The sequence below is a fragment of the Mustela nivalis genome (assembly GCF_964662115.1).
Source record: "Mustela nivalis genome assembly, chromosome: 12".
In the NCBI taxonomy this organism is placed as follows: domain Eukaryota; kingdom Metazoa; phylum Chordata; class Mammalia; order Carnivora; family Mustelidae; genus Mustela; species Mustela nivalis.
The window spans coordinates 40917222-40929628 of record NC_139031.1 but is presented as its reverse complement, the minus strand read 5'-3'; positions in this window follow the sequence as shown (position 1 = coordinate 40929628).

The following is a 12407-nucleotide window of genomic DNA, read 5'->3' as shown; positions in this document are numbered from 1 at the left end:
AACACTGGTTTGGAGCAAGCTGTGCTGACTCCTTTTCCACCTCTGTGAAGTGTGGTTACTGATGGAAACATCTATAGCCAGAGTTTGTTGTGAAGAATAAATGGTGTAATACTGGTGTGAGAGCAAGCAAGGGACTTCATAAGCATTACTACTGGCCAACTCTGGAACTTGGAAAAAGCCTCCATTTCAGTTTAGGGTTGATACAGATTAAATCTGATCAAGAAGTATGTTCAAGAGCCCTGATTTCCATGCTGCACTCAAAAAAATGTAAGAAATAGTTTTATCTATGGGGGCTGTAGAGGTTCTGGGTCTCAGTTCTATGGTGGAAAAGCCAGGAGGAAAGCTTCCCTGCAGATGCTCAGACACTCAGTCTCCGTGCTGTGAAAGCCTGTGCTAGAAAGCCTGGAGGCCCCCAGTAGGCTTCTCCGTTGCATTTTTTCTCCATTAACTCGCCTAGTTTGAAGGCATTTTGCATACATTTCAAGTCCTGGAAGCTAGTTTTTCAGTGCATTATAAAGATCTTCTATTGTGTACTTAGTATGTGCCAGGCACTGTGCTAGGCTTCCCAAGAAACACATAAGGTTGATAATACCAGTCGGGTAGCATTATTCTGTGCATTTTAAAGTTGCAGAAAATGAGTCTGGGAAGACTAGTTCACTCCTTCAAGAGCACAATTTCATGGTGGCACAGGACTGTGACCCGATTACTCCTCAATCTTCACCTCCGCCCCATATCGAATTTTGTCCCTAACTTGGTTGGTTTCCTGTTCTGGAAGGTGAGGCAGTTCAGAGGGGAGGTCTCAATTTTCTTGGCCTGTTTGTAAATAGCAGGCGCAGGCCCCGGAAACACGTGTATGTCTTTGTTCACCGCCCTGCGACCGGCAACTTTGTGCCCCAAAACGCGGGCTGATGTGACTGGCATGCCCACCGTCCACCCTCAAGTGCGTAAAACGGAAGGCAGGCCAAGTAAAGGTCTTTCGGTGTCGCACGTGGACCGCGGGACCAGGCGACCTTTGTAATTTTCTTTTTCTGAGGATAATTACCGAGCAATCTGTAGGTTGTGCAGACTGCAGAGTTGGCGGCGAGGTGGCGGGGAGCGGGTGGCGGGGGTAGAGATGGAGGCGGGGAAGGCGGGGAGATCCGCACTGCTTGGCAGGAGTCTGTACAGGTTTACCGCCTGCATACTCCCAACTTTTGGAGGCAGACTGCCAAGTTTTGGAGGTTGAAGCCAGGTTTGTCATTTGCCCGCCATGTGATCTGGGCTATCTGGATTGCTCTGAGACTTAGTTTCCATATCTGCGAAGAAGGAGGTTCGCCCAGTGCCGGGCGCTGGCTGAGCGCACGGGGCGCAGCGACCCCAGGTAGGGTGATGCGATGGCAGGAAGCGGGTACTTTTCGCAACGGAGCAGCGCCGAGGCGCATCTAGCGAAGGGGCTGGCGAGGCTCACTCTGGCTTCTCGAGCGCGGGAGCTGCTGGTTTTCTTCCTCCAGCCCACCCCAGCCTTCGCTGCGGTCTCAGTCCCAGACCTCCCACCTAGGAGAGGCCAAGGCAGATCAAGGCAGACCAGACGACTCGGGACAGCGGTGCTGTGCGCCCCGTTCTGCTTAGCTCCACAGCTTGGGGACTCTAGACGTGGACTCTAGCTCCTGAAGACTCCTCCCCGGGCGACGCTGTCGGGTCCCTAAGAACAGAACCGCTCCCGGCGCCCGGGCCATCCTCCCACACACGCGGTTCTTAGCCAGGACTTGAGGCTAGAGACGGCGCCCTCTGCTCCGGCCGCCGCCGTTCCCGGGGCTGGGACACAGACGGCCAAGTTAGAGCCCCCGCCGCTGCCGGTCCCCGCTTAGTCGGCGCGGTGATGGTGGCGCTGGCGGCGGCGGGGGCCTTCCCTTGGCTGCCCCGCCATTTAATCAGGGCTATTATCAGACTCGGCTTGCAGGATGGCGCCGGCGGAGCTTTACCCCCATTAGCGCAGGGCGGGGTGGGGGCTGGGCCCCCAGATCGCTGCTTGTCCCGCCGCAGCTGCAGGGCTTCTGGGGCGCTTAGAGTAAGGCCGAGGCGCGGGGTCTGGCAGCGGCGTGGCCAGTCTCAACCCAGCCCTTGTCAGGCTGACAGTTTTTATTTCCCAGCTCCCAGCTGGACCCACCCGTGCTGGCTCTGTGACGTTGGCGCGGATCAGGGCACTTCCCTCAACCTCGGTCTCTCACCTGTAAAATGAGTCCGGAAAGATACTTTACTCAAGGTTGTCCTGAAGATTAACTGTCTCAAGATTAACTAAAATGATACATCTTAAGTGTTAAGTGCGTGACCACTATTATTACACTGGAAATGCGCCTGCCTTTTTAAAAAGCTCCCCCCCACCACCATTTACTTGTTTGTTTCATTAAAAAGGGGGGGGGGGGATTAAAAAAAATTTTTTTTAAAGGAGGGGGAAATAGAGGCCGAGTTTGAATGTTCCAAAGAAGTCCAAAATTGCTTACAGACTTGCTGGTTTTATTCACGACTGACTGGGTTGTTTCACCTTTGTCACTGCCTAACCGATAGGCCTTTGGACGTTCAGTTTTATCTCTCCGTGCCTCATTTGCTTTAGCTGTAAAATGGAAGAAGTACTAGCACCTGCATTGCTGCAGTGTTGTGCACATAAAGGAGATGATGCCTATAGAATAATGACCACGGAGTAGGCTCTTCATGCACACGTTATTTGTTACTAGCAATTTTTTTTTTTTTTAAACAAACCACAGACTTCCTTCCGCCTTTCCTTCCTTCCTCTAAATCTTCCTACAAACAGGCAACGGTCTTCTGATCCTAAGGTGTATTTATGGGAGGGATGGTAGTGGGAGGTGGCAGACTCAGGTTCCAGAGCTGAATGTCAGGCTAGAAACGCCAGGGAAAGGGACGGTCAATCACTGGACAGTGTCTTTCAGCCTCCAGAGTTTCCTCTTTGCATTCCCACCACAATGCCCTACTGACACTGTCCATTTAAGATAAAAAGAAAACAGCAAAAGCAGTCACTATTATTTTTGGTTGGCTGCTAAAAAATTAGCGCTTGCAGCAACACCAGTGTTGTCAGTGGTAGTTTCTAATCAGTAAAATGTAATTAGCAAAGCAAGACTAATTATTAAAGTGACCTTCTAAGTAGTGAATGTTTGTAAATGGTTCTTAAGTGAGATGCGCTTGGGCACACAGCCCAGTCCTTAAGGACAGTGCTTAGCTTCAGCCAGTGCTGGCCACAGCTCTGTTGCTTCCCCCAAAGACTCATCCGGCTTTTGAATTGACTTTCTTCCTCTGACATGTAAATAAATGGCTCCTGATAATGATTAACTTATTTCAAGTGCTTATATGTGTCTGGCAATATCCTAAGTACCTTACCTGTACTATTTCATTTGAACCTCCCCATTTTACAGATGAGGAAAATTAAGGCACAGAGAGGTTCTGTAACTTACTATCAATCATAATACTTGCAGGCAGTGATAGATTGGAATTCTTGTCCACCTTTTACCAAGGCTCCTATGTCCTTGTCTCCTAGCACTTTTAGTCTCTACTATCCTACAAATACAAAAACTCTTCAAAGAGGATGAAAGCTCAGTGAGTCTAGAGGAAAACCAACCAACCAACCAACCAACCAACCATCCAACCCACCAACCTCAGGATGTCCTCTGCTTCTAGGGAAGTACCCAGCGGTAGAAGATACAATACCTAGTAGGGATCTGAGGACCTTACTGGTCAGAATGACTTCTTGTCAGTCCCTCCTCCTTTGAGCCATTACTTTTTTTTTTAAATGACCCCATGCTTCTTACATTATGTAACGGTTACATTATATAACTAACATTTGGTGAGATCTAATAATGTATCAAAGCCTGTGATAGATGCTTTTAGGTCCATCATTTCATCGTAACAAAGTTTCATAAAATTTATTTTATAATAAATACTATTTCACAGGGCTTTTGTGATGATCCAACGAGCCAAATTATTTACAAGTATTTCAAAATAAGAGCTTATTAGAACTATTGTTGATTTTAAACATTTTGAAAGAAATACATCCTTTCTAATATGTGGTTCAAAGTCTACCTGAATCCAAAACACTTAATACTTTTGTGTATCTTGGCTCCACCCAGAGTGATGGACTCAGGGCCCCTGATGCCCATCAGGGTGAGGAGGTGATGAAAATCCTTCTGAACCAAGCACCCCATGAAGCTTCTGAACAACTAGTCCCCTTCATGGCACTCCAGTCTTCCTATTGGCCACATCCACCTTTAGATTTGACCAGAGCGAAGGAGGAACAAAACCTTTCACCTCTTCTGAGAAGTTATCTGTGAATAATCACAAAAGTCCCACATTGAAACCTATAACTTATAAAATAATTTCCCATCACACTCTTAATCAGAAAGGTGGCTTCTGGTTCTGATATGTCTGTTGTTTCTTTCAAGGGTGAATACTGGAATACTGGAATGACTGACTCTGTGCAACTTGGGAAAAGAAAAGCCACCAGCCAAGTCCTATCCCTGCCGCAGACAAACACGTTACAGACAGGGCAGGGTTGGAGGTGAGGTCTTTCGTTTGGATTACTACAGCAGGGACCAAGATGTTTCAGAATGCTTGAAAAGACAAGCAAGCTCACTAAAATCCCCCTCTTTCCCTATTTGTGGTTGAAGAAATTGAAAACCGAAGCTTGAGTCAGGAAGTGACATGCCCAAAGTCATACCATTGGCCATATCTTTGAACCCAGGTTGCTGACTTTGAATGAATGCTGACTTGTTTGACAGGAGCTCTCCTTAGGGGTAGAAAGCCTTCTCATCATCTATCATTGGCTTCCTGATACCTGCAACTACACTCTCTGAGTCGTGGCCCACACATCTTGGGCTTCTGAGGAATGATCATGAAGACTACATAACTTGTCTAAGAGCTGAAACTGAATTCTATGGCATGACTTCATTTGGTGATGAGCAGGGAAGAAAACTTGGGAGTCTTACCCTTGGCATCAAGGATTTGACTTCCAGAGGAGTTCCTTGTTATCTGGGTTACATAACAGTCATCTTTGGATTTTAAGGTTGACTGACCTACAGGACTGATTTGCTCATTTTTGAGGGGTTGGGGGTGGAGTTACATATGACCAGATAGAATGCAAGCATTTGAAACCAAATTTTAAGGCAAGGGGGTTCAAATAATGTGTGCATCAATTGGGAGTCTATGTTTGCAACAATGGGAAATCCTTATCAATCTGGCTTAAACAATAAGAGGAATTTTTTACCCTACCCACTTAAATAGTTTAGGTATGATTACTGGTGCCATCCAAGGCTCAAAGGAAATTTCTTCTCATCTGGGGCTTTCTTGCTGTTAGTGCTACTTTTAGGCAGGCTTTCTCCTGGGGTCACAAGATGGCTATCAGCAGGTCTCATGGCTACATTTTGACTTGTTTGCACCCATTAGGAGCTCTCTCCTTCAGTAGCACCTACAGAGAAATGAGTCCAGGCAATGTCTTTACACTCTTTAGAATTGGTTTAGGATCACGTGCCTTGAACTCAAAATCATGATCAAAAGATTGGCTCAACCAAGTCAGGGGTCCACCGCTGGAGTTTGGGGAGAGTGGAAGTCCTCTCAAACCATGTAACTGAGACCAGCAAAGGGGTGACTTCATTAAGGAGACATGGAACTCCCATTGCATATTGGAGCTTCTGAAACTTTGCTGGAGCAGGTTTTGTTCTTGCAGAAAACCTGGATTGTGTTTCCCACATGAAGCTTTGCAGAACACAGGTGGTTTCAGATGTTGCCTGTTTTTGCACATCTCATGAACCGAGGATGGCTTTCACATTTTCAAATGGGTGGGACGAAAAATCTAAAGAAGGACAGTATTTTTTGACACCTGAAAACTATATGAATTCAAATTTCAGTGTCCACAAATAAAGTTTTACTGCTGGAGGTGGCAAACGTTTTTTCTATAAAGGGCCAGGTAGTAAACATTTAGGCTTGCTGGCCATATGGTCTCTGTCACAATTATTCAACTCTGTCATTGTAACATAATAGCAGCATAGGCAATATATAAACATATGAAAGTGGCTGTGTTCTGATTAAAATTTTATTTATAGACCCCGCATTTCGAATTTCGTGTAATTTTTACATGTCAAAAAATATTATTCTTCCTTTGATTTTTTTTTCCCCCTAACCACTTAAAAATGTAAAGACCATTCTTGGCTAGCAGGCTGTGCAAAAACAGGTAACTAGCTAGATTTGGCTCCTGGGCCGTCATCTGCAGTCCCCTGTTTTATTGGCTGCTTCTGCAGCGCAGTGGCAGACCTGAGTAGTTGTGACAGAGACCACATGGCCTACAAAGCCTAAAATATTTACTAGTTGGTCCTTTACAGAAAAAAAAAAAATACCCTGACCCTTACTCTGGAGTGGTACTTCTCAAGCTTTAATTTGCATACAAAGCACCTGGGGATCTTAGGAAAATGCAGATTCCTTTATTTATTTATTTATTTTTAATTTCTTTTCAGCGTAACAGAATTCATTGTTTTTGCACCACACCCAGTGCTCCATGCAATGTGTGCCCTCCTTAATACCCACCACCTGGCTCCCCCAACCTCCCCCCACTCCCCCATCCCCCACCTTTTCAAAACCCTCAGATTGTTTTTCAGAGTCAATAGTCTCTCATGAGAAGGGAGTTGAGGGAAATTGGAAGGGGAGGTGAACCGTGAGATATTATGGACTCTGGAAATGCAGATTCTGATCCTGTAAGTCCGGGTCAGTCCAGAGATTCTGCATTTCAAGAAGTTCCCAGGTAGACTCCATTGGGAGGATTTTTCTGTCATTCTTCTATGAATATCCCTTCTCAGAAACCCAAGAGGAGCTCCTCTCTCACCCACTGCCACTTGTTGAATTTGAAGCTTCTTTGCAGGGCGATGGGAATCTGCATATTAAATCAGCAGATACATAAATCTGTGGTTCTTTTTGAGATCCATTGATGGAGATGCTGTAACAGAGATTCAGTGACAAATTCATTGACGGCCTGGTATTAGCCAATTGGCCTCAGAGCTCAGGTGGGATTTTGGTGGGTTTTTGTTCAACAAAGGATTAATACTATATTTTAAAAACATCATTAATTATCTAATTACTTTGGCATAAGGATTATTTGTTGGTTAATTTCCAGAGAGCAAACGCTACTTAGCGCATCTTGATTTCACACGAAGGAAGTGATTTAGGCATTTAGAGTGTTAGCACACACCTTCCATTTTCTCATTTCAGTTATGTATTTATGACCTGCCAGATCTCTTAATATTCAGATAGGTTTAAAGAGCGAGGATTGGAATTTCTCTAGTCTTCATGTAGTAGTAAAGCAAATTTTCTATAAAATCCTATTAAGCCCTTGCCTTAAACCTCTTCCCGTCTTCCCTCCATTCTTCCCTTTCCTCAGTGTCCATCCATCATGAATTTTTAGTTTTATTTCCAACTTTACTAACTTCTGAAGAATTAAATTTCCCAAACCAGGCCACTATTATAGTAGAGTGAAAAAAGAAAAGAGGAATGGAGAACTTTACTAGTCGTGGGATTTGGGGTTTATAGAATGTGACTCAAACTCTGGTCCTAGACAGCAAGGAACAGCCAGCCTGGGGGCCCTGAAGGATGGAGACTGAGCAGCTGTGGAAATAGAACACTCTGGCCCCAAACTGAGTGGAGAACCTGCGTTGTGATATGCTATGTGTCAAACACAGTGTTCAAACAGCATTTGTGACACTGTGGGTCACATGAATGGAAAAGCACTACTTGTTTTCTTCTGTTTTATACTTGCTAAGGACTCAAAGCCAGCTTTATAATTCAATCTGTGCATGTGGCCTGTCAGTACTGTCTGCTTCTTCCTGGGGAGGAGATGGGACAATGGGAACTGAGGAGGTGGGTAGAAGCACACCCTGCATTTACAGGGTGCAGAGAAGCCCAGGGCATCTTGAGGACCTATTAACCTATTATTAATTTACATTTTGGTTGCTTCACATTGGATCCTGATGGGAGGTTTTATTTTTATTTAAATTAGCAGAATTTCCTAGGAAAAGAGAATATCAAGTAGATGAAAGTTAATAATGATGATTTTCAGAATGGCTATCTTGAACGTTTTAAAATAGTAAAATTCTTATTTAATAAGCCAAATAAGTATAATAACAATAACCCCCAAATCCATACAAGTAACTTGTCAAGGTTGGGGCCTGTGGGTACGGGAAGCCTTCCATTCTTGACTTGATGTTCACTGTAATGCAGAATGATTAGGCTTCTAGCTTAAAAGGCTACAGAGTAAAAGAAACCTGAAAATGAAAATCCCCTCAGACCTCTTAGAATAAATTATGTGGATTTGCTAAGTATACAGACTGGCCCTCTTAAAAGGGAGATAACCACTTTAACTATTGCTTTGGAAAGAGAATCCATGAGGCCCGGTTACGAGTCTAATTTTACATTAGTGATTTTACATCAGTAAAAATAACCACCTTGGGTCCTTCACAAGGTGTTGTTTTAGAACAAAAACCAAATGAATTTGGAATCTGTTTACATTTCAAAGATAAAGCAGCAAAGTGTAATAAAGAGTCTGCCAGACAAGCAGTCAGAAAACCAAATTCTCCCGACTCCTTCTGAGTAACCTCAGCAGGCCAGTGAGGCTCAGACTTTTTCATCTACGAAATGAAGAGAGAAATGTCAGCCCCACATTCTTCATGGTGCACGTTTGTGAGCACAAATGGAATAAAGGCTATAAAACTCCCCTTTGAAAATTATAAATCCTAACAAAAGGTATTTTGGAAGGTTGAGATAGGTTTATTGACTGTAACATTCCATTTTTCTTTTTTCCCTGCTAGTTTCAACTTCCTTGAATAAAAATTAAAAATATCCGAAAGAGAAGGACGTGGAACTTTTTTTTTTTTTTTTTTTCAAAAAAATATTTTATTTATTTATTTGCCAAAGAGAGAGAGACAGCTAGAGAGGAAACACAAGCAGGGGCAGTGGGTAAGGGAGAAGGAGAAGCCGCCTCCCACCAAGCTGGGCACCTGATACAGGGCTTAATCCCAGGACCCTGGGATCATGATCTGAGCCGAAGGCAGACGCTTAACTGACTGAGACATCCAGGTGCCCCAAGGATGCTGAACTTTCTTAATGACTGATCATATGTTCTGTGGTAGCCAGCCTCCAATATGGCCCTCAATGAACCCACCTTGTGATATATTACACCAGGATTGGCCTCTGTGACCAATAGTATATATCACTTCTAAGATTAGGTAATGAAATAAGGAAGCTTTACTCTCTCATTCTCTCTCTCTCTCTCTCTCTGTCTTTTTCTCTCTCTGGGTTAGGTAAGCTGACAAGTTATGAGTAGCTCCATAGAGAAGCCCACCATAGGTCTAGGACTTAAAGTCTCCCACCAACAACCAAACTTGGAAGCAGATTCTCCACCTCAAGTCAGGCTTCTAAATGATTTTATCTTATTTTTTCCCAACAGCTTGATTGCAACCCAATGAATGATCCTGAGTCAGAGCCACCCAGGTAAGTGGTTGTCACATTCTCTACCTATGGGCACAGTGTGAAATAATAAATGTTCATTATTTTAAGATGCTAGGTTTTGGGGTAATTTGTTAAACAGCAATAGACAATTTATACAGGTTTTAATAGGGAGAAGAAGAGGCAGAGATGCTGATGAGGAATTCTTTTAACTTCAGAGAACTTGACCAAGAAAGCCTATTGGACACACATTTCCTTACTCCTCAGTTCAGTTTTGATAAGGATGTGAAAGGCAAACTGTCCATATATAGTAATATAATCTAATGAAGGGTGATTTAGTCTTCATGTTGCCCTTGACAAATCATAGCACACAGCTGAGGCAACTGGGCAGTGTGAGAAGAAGAGGAAATGCTGAGAAGAAACGGTTTAGTCAGGCTCTCCTCAGGAAAACAGCCCATGCTGGATAGCTCAGTAGAGGCAATTTAAGATGGGGATCCAGTCACAGAGACTGAGGGAGCTAAAAAACCAAACAGGAAATGCAAGGGGTGGGGGCAGGCAACTCAGATTAGCAATATTGAGAAGCTACTAGTGCCCCTGTGACTAGAGAAATCAGGGTCATATGCCAGGGACTAGAAGAACAATGAAAGCAACATGGCTAAAGAAGCAGCAGCTATTTCCGGAGTTGCTACCTTCAGTGGAGAGAAACTGGGAGAAATGCTGTGGCTACGCTCCCTCCACTGGCCTTCATTGTCCGCCAGTTCCACTGTGAGCTAGCCTAACCAGAATCATTTTAGAAACAGAACCCTGGAAGTTTTCTAGATCATCCCTTGGGAATCAGACCAGGGGAAGGACAGGGAATGGGTCTGAGAACAAACAGTCAAGCAGCTGGCTCAGTCCCCCTTTTTTGCTACTCAAAATCTATTCTCACATTCCTACCCATACTTATTTCCCAAACAATCAACTTTATGTGTCTATTATACATACAGATAAAGACTCTCACCCTCCTATGATGAGGAGACACAAAGTTACAACAGTCATAGCAAAGTCCATATCTGCCCATTTCAAGGTCTGGAGTTGCCAGGTGATACAGTTATCCCCTTTAGGATCAGATGTAGCTCCTCATGGTCTGGTCATTTATAAATAAAGCACCCCCAAATTCCCTACTCAAATAATAGAGGAATGGGGGGGAAGGAAAAGAAATTGTGTGTGTGTGTGTGTATGACTATATTATGGTATATTATATTATAATGTTATGAATATATAAAGTAACAAAATGTGATTACTACAGTCCTCATTTCTGTGGACTCTTCTGTAACTGGAAGCCATGTTAAAATTTATCACTTACTTCTTCTACCACCATTTCAAGTTCTCTTTGTCCTTAGCTTGTATCTCAGCTAGTCAAAGATTTTTATTTGGTGGAAAGATCCAAAGTTTCATTCTTAAAGTTTCTTAAGTCTTAGTGCTATAGCTTTTATTGAATTTCTGTAGTCTTCCATTACACATATATAGAATAAAGAAGAGGTGTCCCAGTGAATTTCAGTTCTAAAGAGTTCTCCATAACCCCGTTAGGTAGCAGCAACCCAACTTCACCTTGGTAGTTAGGACCTGACTCTTCAACCAGCATCATACCACCTTCTTTTCCTGTTGGTTCAATGCTATGAGGAGCACAGAATCACAAGGAGATTCTGTAGAAACACTGTGTCTCCTAATGAAATCTTCATCCCCTGGGAACCCAAGGCCTCTAAATAATCATAGCTGAAGGTTTTGGGATTGGGAAGTGAATATCCTTAAAAGAGGTCATTAAGTGTAAAGGGACCACTCCTACCTCCATTTCTCTATATGTGGACCTTTGTATCATGGAGAAACAGCACTGCATATTGGTTGTGGCTCAGAGTATGTATTACATCCTGCACAATAGCATCTGTGGTAGGTAGAATAATGCCACCTCTCCACCCAAAGGAGAGGTCTTAATCTATAAATATGTTAGTCTACATAGCAAAGGAGAATTAACATTACATATGGAATTACAGTTGCTAATAAGCTGCTCCTCAATTAAGGAGAGTATCCTGAATTATCCAGATGGGCCCACTGTAACCCAAAGAATCATTAAAAGGAGAAGAGAGTGTGGAAGAGAATCAGAGGAGCAGATGTGATAATAAAGGCAAGGTCAGAGTAATGATATGTGAGAAGGACTCTTTTAATAGATTTGAATAAGGAGGAAGAAAACCCTGAGCCAAGCAATGCAGGCAGCCTCTAAAACCTGCAAAAAGGCAAGGGGATAGATCTGACCCAGAGCCTGCAGAAAGAAAGGCCATCCTACCAAAGACGTAATACCAGTGAGATGTGTCAGACTTCTGACTTCTAGAACTCTGAGGTGATCAGTTTGCATTGTTGAAACCATTATATTTGTGGTGATCTTTTACAACAGCAACAAAAAACTAATACTTGAGTCTTGCAAGGCCTTTATCTCCCAGCTAGTGTTGTAACTGAATCTGCAGTGAGCCATCTTACCATTTTATCAGGCCAGAAGTTTCTGACTGCTGGCTATATGGTAAGATCAGTAAGTTCTATGAGGATGATTCCTTTCCTAGATTTTTTCTGGCTATAAAGTGAGTTCTCCGGATTAGAGATGTAATAGTGAATGAAGCATTCCCTAGTTCCATAGGTGGTGGATTTAGCAGAAGCATTGTGGGCAGAGAAGGGGAATCCATGGAGTATCCCTGTCACTCTGGATGAAGGTAAGTGCCATTAACTGCCTCTGCCTATGCCACCTGGCCATTTTGTACATGAACCCATGGCAGTTCTGCATATGGGCCCAGTGAGCAAGCAAGCAAGCACTGGGGTAACGGAGAAAAGAGGACCACTTTCATTCATGGAACAGGCCACCTTGGCCACCAGAATATTGAGTCTTCTCTGTAGTGGAAGCCCTTTACAGAGCA